The sequence below is a fragment of the Pelobates fuscus genome, chromosome 11 (assembly GCF_036172605.1).
Source record: "Pelobates fuscus isolate aPelFus1 chromosome 11, aPelFus1.pri, whole genome shotgun sequence".
In the NCBI taxonomy this organism is placed as follows: domain Eukaryota; kingdom Metazoa; phylum Chordata; class Amphibia; order Anura; family Pelobatidae; genus Pelobates; species Pelobates fuscus.
Window position 1 is genome coordinate 12,550,878 of NC_086327.1, and position 14,617 is coordinate 12,565,494.

Genomic DNA, 14,617 nt, shown 5'->3' on the forward strand with positions numbered 1-14,617 from the left:
AATACAATGAGCTGTAATAAACTGCATTAATCTGTAATAATACAATGAGCTGAAATAAACTGCATTAATCTGTAAGGATTTACTGAGCTATAATAATACAATGAGCTGTAATAATACAATAAGCTGTAATCAACTACAATATTCTGTAATGATGAGCTGTATTAAAACAATGCTTATGGTTTGTGAGTGGGGAGCATATGTCAAGGCTAATACGTCATTGCTCTGCAGGTAAAATATTCTCATCTCCTGCTGTAGCTGAGTACAAGGGGTTACTGCTGGGACACACGTTCCTCTCTGCAGGAGATATTATATTTAAATCCTGACTAGGATGCTCCTGTTCTGGGAGTTGGGAGCAGACCTATCAATTAAATGTGAGAGGCAGCCGGTTGCAGAGAGGGACAGCCAGGTATTAATAGAACTTGGGAGTCTCTCTAATAACACTTCTTTTGATTAATATAATATAAAGAGTCGCACGGGAGCTGAAGGGGGAGATTATCTGTGGGAAGAAAGTGTCAGAAAATGAGCCCCGGGGTTTGTGTTTGGAAGCTGCAATGACTGCTCAAATCCAAGATATTTATTAGTAACCGTTTAACGTCCTCTTAAATGCGAGCAAGCTGATGTTTTAAACATGCATGCATTTACTGACGCATTTCTCATTAGTTGCTAAATATAGTATAAAATAGATATGCCCAGTAAATAGTCTATATCTGCTCCTGGCGGTTTGGCTGGAACATGCACGGTCTGTTACAATGTTACTGCTGATGCACAAACCTTTTGCCATAGTTCCATTGCTGATCCACACTCCATTTTTGTGGGATTTACACCATTGTGCCGGTAGCCAGAAGCTACCATTGTGCCAGTATGTGTGTACAGGGATTTGCTCTGAATTGATTCACAAGGCATGAATCAACATGTAGTGTGTAGGTTATGTAGTGTGTATAGGGAACACGGTGTGGTGTGGGAAAGCGATGTAGTGTGTAGGTTATGTAGAGTGTGTAAGGCACATAGTGTGGGTTAGGCTAGGGATGTAGTGTGTGTAGGAAACATAGTGTGGGGTATGATAGGGATGTAGTATGGGTAGGACACATAGTGTGGGGTGGGCTAGGGATGTAGTCTGTATAGGACACATAGTGTGGGGTGATAGGGATGTAGTATGGGTAGGACACATAGTGTGGGGTGGGATAGGGATAGCAGAGTGAGGGGGTGACAGGTGGCAGAGCGTGGGAGGGAGGGGGTGACAGGTGACAGAATGTGGGAAGGAGGGAGTGACAGGTGGCAGAGTGAGGAAAGGAGGGGGTGACAGGTGGCAGAGTGTGGGAGGGAGTGACAGGTGGCAGAGTGAGGGAGTGACAGGTGGCAGAGTGAGGGGGTGGCAGTGAGGGAGGGGGATGACTGCTGGCAGAGTGAAGGGGTGACATAGTAAGGGAGGGGGTGCCTAGTGGCAGAGTGTGGGAAGGAGGGGGCCACTGGTGACAGAGTGAGGGAGTGGGCGACTGGTGACAGAGTGAGTGGGTGACTGGTGACAAAGTGACTGAGGGAGGGGGTGACTGGTAACAGAGTGAGCTGTGACTGGTGACAGAGTGACTGAGGGAGGGGGTGACTGGTGAAAGAGTGATGGGGTAACTGGTGGCAGAGTGAGGGAGGTAGAGGGTGACTGGTGACAAGGAGTGAGGGAGGGGATGACACAGTGAGGGAGGGGGTGAAAGAGTGATGGGGTAACTTGTGCCAGAGGGAGGGAGAGGGTGACTGGTGGCAGAGTGAGGGAGAGGGTGATAGAGTGACTGAGGAACAAGGACCTGACAAGTCATTTTGCTCTATTTTCAGCAGATTTTACCCATATTCGGCCAAAATAGAATAGGCCCATTTTCGGCTGAAAATTCCATCACCCGAAATTTTGGTGCATCCCTATTATTAACCTTTCTCCTGCTTGTGGAGTATCTAAGTCAATTTCATTTTCAGGTTTATTTACTACAGTGAGAATTAAAAGTGAGCTGAAATGGAGTTTAAAATGTTAGGCCGGAGTAGCTGGACTAGAACTCTAGCTGACTTAGAGAATTTAATTCAGTTTGGCTATTTTGACATTAAATGCGAAATTCAGATTGAATTCTCTTTTTAGTGAATAATCCTGTCAATATTCTGCTCCTTTCTTCCCTCAGTACTCACGTTTCATTTTTAAGTGTGTCCTGTTTCTTTTATCTCCCCCAATCTCTGCCATTATCAGTGGACCCTGTTCTAGGTTGGATTTTGTGATCACCCACACCTTGTTCATTGATCTCGTTAACTAATCTGAGTTTTTGCCTAATTTCTGGCTAGGATTACTTGCCCTAATTCCACTTCCAGTTCTTCGGTCTCTTTGGTAACCTGACACTTATATTGACTATATTGTTCACAAATGCGGTTTAGCTGGTACAAACGAATCAGATGCCTTTTAATTTATGTCCGAACGAGTCGATTTGTCTTGGATTTACCTGTAAAGTCTCATACGTTGAACGGAGCTAAATTAAAAGGCATTTGATTTGATCATACCAGCTGAAATGCATTTGTGCAAGTCTATTGCATACTACCAGAGACGGGACAGGTCATGTTATTATACAGTTAATATACAGTCCACGAGCGATTATAAACATATTAGCGATGCAAAAAGTGATATAATTGGGGCTGATCAGGACAAGAAATTTAAATATTTCTGATTTTGAACGGTTTCTGAAATCAATGAGGTTTTTTTCTTTTCCCACCAAGTCTCAAAGACCCTCTCATCCCAATAACATCCCTTCTTATTGTACACTCAGATCCAGAATTGTCAAATATGTCAGCGTATCAAATCCAGCAATCGAGGTGTTAACCTTCTTACAGCCACGTTCAATTACAAACTGGCTCTCGATTTCAAATGTGAAAGTGTATAAAAATGAATAATAAAAGTGAGGAGGAAATTCTGTCTGAAATCTAACGATTGAGCTGAGTCTCTTTCTCGATCAGTGAGGATTCGACATGGTATAATAAGGTACTGGCAGCTTCAAAAGACTTCAAAAGCCCCGGCAGCGAGCGTTCAGCGGGGAGCTTGGGGTGCCTGTGAACTCTGTTTGACCCCGTTCTGTTCGAGCATCCTGTCAGCGCTGACTCCTCTCCGCGATCCTGTGTGCTGAATTACAATGTTACTTACCCACTAAAACGCTCATGTGCACCAACTTCTGTCGCCATGGCAACTCGATGAGCCAATGAAAAAATACCAAAGTCCATCATCCATTATTTAGTAAAACTGGAATGGTGCAAATCTGGGCCCCAGACATCGTAGCGTCCTATTCACCAATCTCTCTGTCCTCAGTTTGGCCAAGTTTTCAAACAGAGAGCCCTATGTATTATCGCAGCCACACATTGACTGCAGTTTCTTTAAGAGTGCACCGTGTACCTCTTGGTGGCTATGTTGTATTATAGTTATACAATATCTCCAAGGACCATCAGCCCTGCTGTATAAATACCTTCTATCAGTATTCTGTACCATTACGAAGCTTGGTGGATGTCACGTTTTATTTAATCTATTATTTACCATGTGTTTGTAGTCCTCTTTTATTGTACAACGCTGTGTCATCTGCTAGTGCCATATACAAAAAATATATAGTTTGTCTGTCTATCTGTCTGTCTATGTATCATTTTTATAAGTATGTCTTGTTTCTACTTCTGTTTGTTTCTGTCTCTTTTTTTGTATATATGTCTATTTACTTATCAATATCTATGTCTTTCTGTCTGTCTCTTTGTCTAAATATGTCTCTCTATTTCTCTGATTGGTAATTCTTTATTTAATTATCTCTCTCTTTTTCTCTGTCGACAAGTCCTCTTAGAAATAGTGAGTGAACGAGACATGTGAGAGCGCAGGTGGAGCGAGAGGTCTCTACAGATCTTGGAGTGATCCCATGGCTTCCAATTGATGTCCTGGTCTCTGATGAAAGTACTCATGGCTCCTGTGCTGCTGCAGTGACTGAAAATCTGCGTCCTGCGCACAACACCTCGATATTCATTTGACAGCTTGAAATTACCCAACTCACATCCAATGAGCCACATGCTGAGAAAAAGACAGAGTCTCCTTGGCACCGCTCAGCTCAGATTTCAATGGCAATTTCTAGTAGTACGTAATGCAAGAAAAACGTTGCTTGTGCCTTAAATACTCTGTGGTTACTAAAGGCCATCAGATATCTGGCTACGACCTGCAGTCTCTTGTAGGGAGAGCAGAATGACAAGAAGAAGCAGAGTACTGGGATCTGGTCCCTACTGGAGGCAGTCTGTTATAGAGCGGTGTAATGAGAGGGCCCATACAATGGAGGTCTGATTCCCATCAGAGGCAATCCAGTCTCTGATAGAACAAAGTTGCAATGCAGTCTCCGAAAGTACAAAGTTGCAATATGGACCATGGATAGAGATCCGATTCCTTCCAGATTTGTTTCCTCTATGGAGTTAAATAAGAGTCAAAGAACAAAGATCTGATTCCCAACCAGCAGCAGTGTAGCTGGCGAGAAAATGACTGATTCCAGTGTGGCAGAGGGCTCATCAACACCAGATATAGCTAACAGTGCCATGGGGCCCATCCAGGCTATACTGGCTCAGCCTCTAGTTACTGCAGCAAAATTCTATTAATTTTAAGGAGGAAATGGGATTCTTTGAGGTGCCTAAAACACTCTGGAGTAAGTGTATAGTGAGGGTGGGTGCAGTGTGTAGTAAGGGAGGTGGCATTGTGTGTGATTTGGAGTTGAGGCAGTGTGTAAGGAAGCAGTGTAGTGTGAAGGAGGGAGCAGTGTGTAGTGTTGGAGGGGGTAGTATATATTGAGATGTAGTGTGTAGTGTTGGAGGGGGTAGTATATAGTGAGGGAGATGCAGTGTGTACGGAGGAGGGCAGTATAAGGTAATGGAGGAGGCAATGTTTAATGAGGGATGGAGGAGCGAGTACTGAGAGGAAGTACAGTGTGTAGTGAGTGAGGAGGCACTGGGTAAAGAGGGAGGTGCAGTGTCTAGTGAGGGAGGAGGCAGTGCATAGTGAGGGAGGGGAACTTTGTAGTAAGTAAAGGAACAGTGTGTAATGGGGGAGTTGCAGTGTGTACCTCCTCCCCTAGGAGGAAGGTAGCAGTGTGTAGTGAGGGAGGGAGCATTGTGTAGTGAAATAGGTGCAGTGTGTAGTAAGGGAGGGGGCAGTATGTAGTGAGGGAGGGACCAGTGATAGTGTGAGAGGGAACAGTGTGTAGTGAGGGAGGAGGCAGTGTGTAGTGAGTGAGGAGGCAGGGTGTAGTGAGGAAGGAGGCATAGTGCAGTGAGGGAGATGCAGTGTTTAGTGATGGAGGGAACAGTATGTAGTGAGGGGGAGGCAGTGTGTCCTGAGGGTATGAGCAGTGTGTAGTGTGGGAGAAGGCAGGGTGTAGTGAAGGAGCAGTCAGTGTGTAGTGAGGGAGTAGACAGTATGTATTGAGTGAGGAGGCAGTGTGTAGTGATGGAGGGAGTAGTATGTAGTGAGGGAGTAGGCAGTGTGTACTGAGGGATGAGGCAGTTTTATAGTGAGGGAGTAGGCAGTGTGTAGTGATGGATGCAGCAGTATGTAGTGAGGGAGGAGGCAGTGTGTAGTGATGGAGGGAGCAGTATGTAGTGAGGGAGTAGGCAGTGTGTAGGGAGGGAGGTGTGTATTTATTAGGGATGGGGCTGTGTTTAGTGATGGTAGTGCCATGTTTAGTGAGGGGGGGCAGTGTGTAGTGAGGGAGGAGGCAGTGTTCAGTGAGGGGGGGGGCTTTGTTTAGTGAGGGAGGGTCTGTATTCAGTGAAGGAGGTGCAGTGTGTAGTAAGGGAGGGGACTGTGTTTAGTGAGGGAGGTGCAGTGTGTAGTAAGGGAGGGAGCTGTGTTTAGTGAGGGCGGGGCTGCGTTTAGTTATGGAGGGGGCTGTATTAAGTGATGGAGGTACATTGTGTAGTAAGAGAGGTTTAGGGTGTAGTGAGAGAGGGGCGGTGTTTAGTGAGGGAGGGGACTGTATTTAGTGAGGAAGGTGCAGAGTGTATTGATGGAGGTGCAGTGATGGAGGGGGCTGTATTTAGTGAGGGAGATGCAGTGATGGAGGGGGCTGTATTTAGTGAGTGAGGTGCAGTGTGTAGTGAGGGAGGTGCAGTGTGTAGTGATGGAGGTACAGTGATGGAGGGGGCTGTATTTAGTGAAGGAGGTGCAGTGATGGAGGGGGCTGTATTTAGTGAAGGAGGTGCAGAGATGGAGGGGGCTGTATTTAGTGAGAGAGGTGCAGTGTGTAGTGAGGGAGGTGCAGTGTGTAGTGAGGGAGGTGCAGTGTGTAGTGATGGAGGCGCAGTGATGGAGGGGGCTGTATTTAGTGAGGGAGGTGCAGTGATGGAGGGGGCTGTATTTAGTGAGGGAGGTGCAGTGATGGAGGGGGCTGTATTTAGTGAGAGAGGTGCAGTGTGTAGTGAGGGAGGTGCAGTGTGTAGTGATGGAGGCACAGTGATGGAGGGGGCTGTATTTAGTGAGGGAGGTTCAGTGATGGAGGGGGCTGTATTTAGTGAGGGAGGTGCAGTGATGGAGGGGGCTGTATTTAGTGAGGGAGGTGCAGTGTGTAGTGAGGGAGGTGCAGTGATGGAGGGGGCTGTATTTAGTGATGGAGATGCAGTGTGTAGTGAGGGAGGTGCAGTGTGTAGTGATGGAGGCGCAGTGATGGAGGGGGCTGTATTTAGTGAGAGAGGTGCAGTGTGTAGTGAGGGAGGTGCAGTGATGGAGGGGGCTGTATTTAGTGAGGGAGGTGCAGTGATGGAGGGGGCTGTATTTAGTGAGGGAGATGCAGTGTGTAGTGAGGGAGGTGCAGTGTGTAGTGATGGAGGTGCAGTGATGGAGAGGGCTGTATTTAGTGAGGGAGGTGCAGTGTGTAGTGAGGGAGGTGCAGTGTGTAGTGATGGAGGTGCAGTGATGGAGAGGGCTGTATTTAGTGAGGGAGGTGCAGTGTGTAGTGAGGGAGGTGCAGTGATGGAGGGGGCTGTATTTAGTGAGAGAGGTGCAGTGTGTAGTGATGGAGGGGGCTGTATTTAGTGAGGGAGGTGCAGTGTGTAGTGAGGGAGGTGCAGTGTGTAGTGAGGGAGGTGCAGTGTGTAGTGATGGAGGTGCAGTGATGGAGAGGGCTGTATTTAGTGAGGGAGGTGCAGTGTGTAGTGATGGAGGTGCAGTGATGGAGAGGGCTGTATTTAGTGAGGGAGGTGCAGTGTGTAGTGAGGGAGGTGCAGTGTGTAGTGATGGAGGTGCAGTGATGGAGAGGGCTGTATTTAGTGAGGGAGGTGCAGTGTGTAGTGAGGGAGGTGCAGTGATGGAGGGGGCTGTATTTAGTGAGAGAGGTGCAGTGTGTAGTGATGGAGGGGGCTGTATTTAGTGAGGGAGGTGCAGTGTGTAGTGAGGGAGGTGCAGTGTGTAGTGATTGAGGTGCAGTGATGGAGAGGGCTGTATTTAGTGAGGGAGGTGCAGTGTGTAGTGATGGAGGTGCAGTGATGGAGAGGGCTGTATTTAGTGAGGGAGGTGCAGTGTGTAGTGAGGGAGGTGCAGTGATGGAGGGGGCTGTATTTAGTGAGAGAGGTGCAGTGATGGGGGGGCTGTATTTAGTGAGAGAGGTGCAGTGTGTAGTGAGGGAGGTGCAGTGATGGAGGGGGCTGTATTTAGTGAGGGAGGTGCAGTGTGTAGTGAGGGAGGTGCAGTGATGGAGGGGGCTGTATTTAGTGAGGGAGGTGCAGTGTGTAGTGAGGGAGGTGCAGTGTGTAGTGAGGGAGGTGCAGTGTGTAGTGAGGGAGGTGCAGTGTGTAGTGAGGGAGGTGCAGTGTGTAATAAGGGAGGAGGCAGATTGTCATGCGAGATTGTGGGCGTGTGATGGTCTATGAAGTGTGAGGCATGAGCTGTTCGTTGAGAAGGGGGCTTTGCAAACAACCAAGCTGGCACAAACACTTGAAATGCACATGAACTTATGCTTTATGCTTTTTAAAATGTCTGACAGAGTACAAAAGTTCATGTTTAATAGGGAGGCTGCACAGGATGCTGAAAGCTGCATTTTGACACCGAAGTGAAGCTTTGCAGCCTTTGAAGTGTCTTGTGATTTGCCATTCTGCCTGAAGTTATTCTGCGTGTTTATGCAGCAGATGGGGGCTTATTCCCAAGCCGCCCAGCTCTGCGTTACGCCACTCCGCGGCTCCGACACCAAGACTGCGCCTATTAAGTTGGTCAGATTCTTAAAAAGCAGTCAAACCTCCCGGGGAAGGAGAGTGGGAGGGGGGGAGACAGAGTCTTTATTATGCATCCTAATTTATGTGATTTAATCAGAGGATTTTTTTTTTATCTGTATAAAATTATTCCTGATAAGTCCAACATGTTACGAAAAGCTGTTTTAGAAAAGAGGACACATAAAAACAAGAAGTTTATTTGGGAGCAAAAGGTGGCGAATTACCATGCGTTTGAAAAGAAGTCACGGCAAGTTTAAGTTGATCAGACGGCGAAGTTTTTTTTTTTTTTTTAAGGCTGCTGTGCTGCGCTGTATGTACAGTGCAGATGTCACAGCTGATCCCCTCGCAGTCTATCTATATATTTATTCAATGATTAGAAACAGTGAAGGGATCTTGTTGAATGAGCTTGTTCTGCTGGTTTAATTGCATGTGGCATGGCTGCTTTGTGGCCCCCGGCAGGCAGATGCCAGATGATCTTATTGAGCAGTCATGCTGCCGGCTCCTGTGGCTTGCAAAGTGTTAATTACGCATAGCCTGCAACTATATATAACACACTCACTGATTGCATTCACTGTGCCTCGGGCACAAGCATACCGTAGTGGGTTCCAGGTCAAAGGCTCACACGTGCTATAGAAATAGTGAATTCATTATTAAGAGAGACACCAGAAGATATAATGTATACATACTAAGATAGAATTGTGTAAGAGATATAATACATTATCATAAAGCTTAATAATCTTATAACAACGATAGTCTTACAAGACATAAGAAAAGATGGAAAAATAATGATAAATATGGTATACAAGATAAATATTGAGTTTGTTGGCAGTAAAAAGCGGTGCGTTATTAAAACGTTGTATAAATCAATATAGAATCACAGGTAGAAATTAGATGAAGTAAAATATAATGAACAGTATTATGATAAATACAAGAGAATTTTTAATAAGGTTTTGTTGTAGCTTAGGTATTTGTTGTTCTAGGTCGACACTGGGTAGTCCTGAGCTGTTCTATGCTACGGAATCACTGATGCACCCCTTGGATTACACTCAGAAAGTGGAAGGATATTGGGCACAGCCAGTTTAGCAGAGGCTTCTTCTGTAGTGAACCAAGTAGGAACCATCTTTATCTACAGAATTCTACGGATCTAACATGCACATTGGAAAGCAAGTTAATACCTCTTTGGCGTTGAGCCGTTCGCATACGGTCCAAAATCTTAAATCCAGCGTCATTCAGCTCTGCCCTTGTGATTCTTGAAACGAAGTCTTGGACAGGGGCACTGCTGATTGGCTGAAAACATAAGCTGAAACTCTAAGCCAATCAGCAGCTCCCGGGGTGAGAAAAATCTGCACATTTCTCAAGCTGTGTTGTGAACGGAAATTTGCTGATTGGCGGATAGCAACAGCTGACGCTCTCAGCGAATCTACGTTGCCCCTGTCTGAGGCTGTTCGAGGCTTCATGTTTCAAGAATCGGAGAGAAGTGGAAAGGCAGAGCTAGATTTACGAACGGTTTCACCTCTAAAGTTAAGCCGGTGCCAGGGACCTCCTGGCATCATAACAAGTGCATTCACAAGTTCCAAGTGTTCCTTTAACAACGATGTTAGCTATTATTTTATCAGTAATCTTCATCAAGTTTGCAGCTTGAGGGAAAATAAATAACATCATTGATTGACACACTGGGTGGATAAAGGACATTTCATTGTAACCTTTACGTTCTAGACATGTCTACACTGATACATTTCAAACACTCTTTCACTGTCCCTACATGTGTTGAACGTGGCATTGGTAATTGGACCCATGGCAGCCGGCTTTGCCATATGGTGTCACATTGAAAGGTGGAATAACAACAGAGATCTTGGGAACACAAGATTTAGGATGAGAGGAGATCCAAAGACATCTTAATTTGTCTGACAAGGACAAGCAGCGGTTTGTCCAAACACAATAAGGCGAGGTTCAGGTGCGCACTTGGCTGGAAGCGCAAATAACTGGGAAGAGCAGATGGAAATTAAAATAATTTTCTGTCTTTGAGGTGTTTGTATAAAGCTGTCAGAGGTTTCCAGTAATCTGAGTTTTAATATGAGTCTTAGTATGATTGTTTGGGAGGGAATACTGAGGTTGCAAAGGAGTTAATGACTGTAGCGAAAGCCACTTCGCCACTGTGGTTTGGAGGGGGCTGCTTGCCCGCCTCTTACCCTGTGACTACGGTCCCTGGGCGATTTGGCCCTTTATGCACGGTATTTGGGCATACTGTGGGTTATTGGGCTGCCCCAGGATTATGGGCCCTCTCATCAGCCCATACGAAACTTAAACCCCATGGCGTTTGAACTGTGTTTGTGGCATCTAAACACTGTTTGGATATGTTGAGCGCTCAGATCCAAGCCATCTGGGGATGGGTTGAATGTGGGGGTTCTGTTTAGTATAACAGGAGTTATGTATTTTTATGTCTTTTGGTGGTTGCTGGTAACATGTGCTTAATGGAGGCTGTGTTTGTCCCTGGATATAATTAAATCAGCTTCTCCATTGTCTCCAGGATAGAGGATTCTGGGGAACTAGTTTGAGCTTCTAAAAACCATGCTTCCAGAAGGTCAAATGCACATTTGTACTAACTTTTGAACCCCTGGTCCAATTCGTATGATTTTTGAGTATGTTGTTCCCTCGAATGGATTGATTGTGTATATGTATTTTTATGCGAATGTGATGTATATTTTGGGAGTTATGAATGTTGTGTAAAAACTGTATTTTCCCTACCTAGGATAATTGTATTTTCCTGTGTGTACAGATAATTAGTTTACAGGTAGAGGGGAGGGCTATGTGTGGGATGTAACTATTGTGTGATTGGTTAATGTACGTTACTGTGTGTGTCCCTCCCCTTCATGGGAGCACCTAATAAAAAGGGCTGCAAGCTAGCAGCCAGAGAGTTCTATTTTTACCCTCAACTTGAGTCCTGTCTCTTATTGGGGGAATCTGCTACAAGGGATTGCTATGCTAGGCATATTCCCTTGCTATAATCACTGAGCTCTTGTAAGAGCTTGTTCCTGCTTCGTTCTGAAGGGAGATAGCTGCAGCCTGCGGTGCTTATGGTGTCTGGTGGAGTGCTTGGAGTCCTCTGGAAGCGCTAGGAGCATCTTTCAACGGAGGTACCCAGTCGGGGTGCCAGTGGATCCGTTACATTGGTGGCAAGCGGTGGGATGGCGTCCTAGTGCGAGGAGAAGCAGCTCAGAGACACCGGTAACGTGTGGAGTTGTGCAGCGTCCCTATCTTCAGCAACATAATGGAACCAGCAGTGGCTACAGCAAGCATGGCGTATAGCTACTCCGTACTAGAGTTTGGCACGATGGTAGGGTTGCGCCTGAAGTTTTACGGACCCAATCCAGAGGAGAAATACGTGCGGTTCGTTTGGGACATGGTGACCCGGAACCTACAACACAGGGCGTTGAGGGAAGGCCAGTGGGCACGTTGGGAGAAACTCCAGCCACAGGTAGAGTGGGACGAGGAAGAAACCGAGGTGGCCGGTGGAGATGGGACCGAGGTCTCTCTACCGGCCCTACAGGGATGCTGGGCACCCGGCCCAGATCCCCAGCGGCAGTATGTTTTACAGGGAGGGGAGACAGTCGGTCTCACTCCCCAGCGGCAGAATGTGTTATTGGAGGAAGAGACAACCGGTCTCCCTCCCCAACAGCAACCAGAGGTACCCGAGGTAGAGGACCTCATAGACTGGTCCTGGGAGGACCCCCTGCAGGCAGGTGGAGATGGGACCGAGATCTCTCCACCGGCCCTACAGGGATGCTGGGCAACCGGCCCAGATCCCCAACTAGAGCTGGAGTTACAGAAAGTGGAGAGCATCGACCTCCCCCCCCAGCAGCAGCCGGAGTACCAGGGGGAGGTAAGTGATATTTCTCCTCCCCAGTCAACTCCTTTGTTCCCTGACCCCCCAGCAGAAGAGCTGGCAACTGGGCAGAGCGCCGCTGGCCTCTGTCCTCCCTTGTTTCCTTCCCCTGAGCCTGACTTTCTACAGGCTGCCTCAGCAGAAGAGCTGGCAACTGGGCAGAGCGCCGCTGGCCTCTGTCCTCCCTTGTTTCCTTCCCCTGAGCCTGACTTTCTACAGGCTGCCTCAGCGGAAGAGCTGGCAACTGGGCAGAGCGCCGCTGGCCTCTGTCCTTCCTTTTTTCCTTACCCTGAGACTACCCCAGCTCTGACCCCGGAGCAGAGCACATCGGGCATCTGGCCCCCAAGTACTCACTGCCATTTGCCCAGCAAGGCCGAGGGTGCCACAGTTTCTCCCCACAACTTGGGACCTACAGGCCCGTATGACTTATTGTTGGGGGGCTATTCTGTGAATTCTTTATTGTGGGGGGGCTACACTGCTAAATTTGTTTTGTGGGTTAGACCCTCTGTGAACTATGTACCGTGGGTGGGCCATTCTGTGAATTCTTTATTGTGGGGGGGCTACACTGCTAAATTTGTTTTGTGGGTGGGCTACTCTGCTAATTTTGTTTTATGGGTGGGCTGCCCGACTAATCTAGGTACTGACCGTCAGAAGGTCAGGTACCTGGTTAGTCTACCCCCGAATTGGAAGATATGTAGCGAAAGCCACTTCGCCACTGTGGTTTGGAGGGGGCTGCTTGCCCGCCTCTTACCCTGTGACTACGGTCCCTGGGCGATTTGGCCCTTTATGCACGGTATTTGGGCATACTGTGGGTTATTGGGCTGCCCCAGGATTATGGGCCCTCTCATCAGCCCATACGAAACTTAAACCCCATGGCGTTTGAACTGTGTTTGTGGCATCTAAACGCTGTTTGGATATGTTGAGCGCTCAGATCCAAGCCATCTGGGGATGGGTTGAATGTGGGGGTTCTGTTTAGTATAACAGGAGTTATGTATTTTTATGTCTTTTGGTGGTTGCTGGTAACATGTGCTTAATGGAGGCTGTGTTTGTCCCTGGATATAATTAAATCAGCTTCTCCATTGTCTCCAGGATAGAGGATTCTGGGGAACTAGTTTGAGCTTCTAAAAACCATGCTTCCAGAAGGTCAAATGCACATTTGTACTAACTTTTGAACCCCTGGTCCAATTCGTATGATTTTTGAGTATGTTGTTCCCTCGAATGGATTGATTGTGTATATGTATTTTTATGCGAATGTGATGTATATTTTGGGAGTTATGAATGTTGTGTAAAAACTGTATTTTCCCTACCTAGGATAATTGTATTTTCCTGTGTGTACAGATAATTAGTTTACAGGTAGAGGGGAGGGCTATGTGTGGGATGTAACTATTGTGTGATTGGTTAATGTACGTTACTGTGTGTGTCCCTCCCCTTCATGGGAGCACCTAATAAAAAGGGCTGCAAGCTAGCAGCCAGAGAGTTCTATTTTTACCCTCAACTTGAGTCCTGTCTCTTATTGGGGGAATCTGCTACAAGGGATTGCTATGCTAGGCATATTCCCTTGCTATAATCACTGAGCTCTTGTAAGAGCTTGTTCCTGCTTCGTTCTGAAGGGAGATAGCTGCAGCCTGCGGTGCTTATGGTGTCTGGTGGAGTGCTTGGAGTCCTCTGGAAGCGCTAGGAGCATCTTTCAACGGAGGTACCCAGTCGGGGTGCCAGTGGATCCGTTACAATGACATGTAAAATTTTACTTCCCGGTATTAGCGAGCGCCATGATATTAATACAATAAATGTAAAGTCGGGCATGGTACTCACAGACTACGAGTCCACTCCAGAAAGCAGCAAGTTAATCCGTGTGGATCATACTGTGGCTTTCGGAGGTGGCCAAGGGGGAGATGTGTGACGGAATGCCATCACTGCATACCTTGCCCACATGTATTGCTTGTCTGTGCCTCTCCCCCTTCCTTCTCTGAATATATTGCTTGTCTGTGCCTCCCCCCATCCCCCTTCCTTTTCCTGTTGTATTGTGTTGCAAACTCCATGTAGGGGTCTGTGCCTAACAAACCATGTGTGACAAAATAAAAAGATTTCTCTGTACCTGGGAACAGAATTCTCTCTCAGACACAGTGGATCATGGGAGGGATGACCCTGTAATGTTGTGTTGGAGACCCCTTGCATGGGGCTTTTGCATAAGAAGGCTGTGTGTGGCCCTGAATAAAGACAGTCTACTCCCAGCATTAAGTCTCGGCTAATGTGTGGGGGAATGCTATATTTGCTATAATCACTTGCTGTACAGCTCTAACCACTGGGAGCTGGATACAGGACTTGGGTCCAGGGTGGGAAGAGGCAGCAAGACCCCTCCAAACTGCAGTGGCTAGGGCTGGAAGTGCTTATGGTGTCCCGGCAAAGTGCTTATGGTACTCGGTGATAACTAGGAAGCGTGATTAGTGGAGGTACCCAGTCGGGGTACCAGGCGGTCCGCCACAGAGATAGGATCACACAGTCTGCAAGTAG